The 1541-nt window shown below is 42.0% G+C and overlaps 1 pseudogene; it reads left to right on the top strand.

Annotated features, from left to right (window-relative positions):
• The first annotated feature begins 440 nt into the window (after positions 1 to 440).
• Positions 441 to 1000, top strand: LOC114709302 (annotated as a pseudogene).
• Positions 1001 to 1541: the final 541 nt, after the last annotated feature.

Below are 1541 nucleotides of genomic sequence, written 5' to 3' on the forward strand. Positions count from 1 at the left end.
AGAAACTGAAGAAGACATCAGAAGATGGAAAGATCTCCCATGCTCGTGGATTGGCAGGATTAACATAGTAAAAATGTCCACCTTATCAAAAGCAATATACAGATTCAATGCAATCCTCATCAAAATTCCAACACAATTCTTCACAGATCTTGAAAAAACATTTTTCAGTTTCATATGGAAACACAAAAACCCCAGATAAAACAATATTGAATAATAAAAGAACTGTTGGAGGTATCACCATTACTGATTTCAAGTTGTACTACTACTGAGCTATAGTGATAAAAACTACATGGGATTGGCATAAAAATAGACTTGTTGATGAATGGAATCAAATTGAAGACCCAGACATAAATCCATACACCTATGGACACCTGAGTTTTGATAAAGGAGCCAGAAATATACACTGGAAAAAAGACTCCATCTTCGAGATGTGCCGCGGCTTCGGTAGCGACCGGCTCTCGTCAGCTGCCTGAGCGGCACCAGCACCTTCCCTAGGAGCTCGCAGCAGCCGGCTGGCCCCTGCTTCAACGGCCACCATGTGCGACCGGAAGGCGATGATCAAAAATGCAGACATGTCGGAAGAGATGCAAAGGACTCGGTGGAGTGCGCGACCCAGGCGTTGGAGAAGTACAACATAGAGAACGATATTGCGGCCCATATCAAGAAGGAGTTTGACAAGAAGTACAACCCCACCTGGCACTGCATTGTGGGGCGGAACTTCGGTAGTTATGTGACACATGAAACCAAACACTTCATCTACTTCTACCTGGGTCAGGTGGCCATTCTTCTGTTCAAATCTGGTTAAAAGCATGGACTGTGCCAAACACCCAGTGATCCATCCAAAAACAAGGACTGCATCCTAAATTCCAAATGCCAGAGACTGACTCTTCAGCCTTGCTAAGGGAACACCTCGTTTGAATCTGTTGTGTTTTGTACAGGGCATCATCCTCTGTACGAGTTTGTGGTTATAAAATAATTAGTAAAACAGCTTACATTTGTATTTATTTTCTAGTCCATACTTCTGTACCCCATTTTTTTTCTCCCTTAGGCCATTCCTTTAAAAATAAATCTGTTGGAGATGTGTTAAAAAAAAAAAAAAAAAAAAAGACTCCATCTTCAACAAATGGTACTGGTCAAATTGGACAGCTACATGTAGAAGAATCCAAATAGGCCAGGCGGTGGTGGCGCACGCCTTTAATCCCAGCACTTGGGAGGCAGAGGCAGGTGGATCTCTATGAGTTCGAGGCCAGCCTGGACTACCGAGTGAGTCCCAGGAAAGGCGCAAAGCTACACAGAGAAACCCTGTCTCAAAAAAACCAAAAAAAAAAAAAAAAAAAAAAGAAGAATCCAAATAGATCCATATTTATTATTCTGTACAAAACCCAAATCCAAATGGATCAATGACCTCAACCTAAAACCAAATACACTGAACCTGATAGAAGAGACAGTGGGGAATAGTCTTGAACCCATTGGCACAAGCACAGACTTTCTGAACAGAACACTGTTACTGCAGGAACTAATATCAACAACTAATAAGTGGA

Source organism: Peromyscus leucopus, chromosome 13 (genome assembly GCF_004664715.2).
Source record: "Peromyscus leucopus breed LL Stock chromosome 13, UCI_PerLeu_2.1, whole genome shotgun sequence".
NCBI lineage: Eukaryota > Metazoa > Chordata > Mammalia > Rodentia > Cricetidae > Peromyscus > Peromyscus leucopus.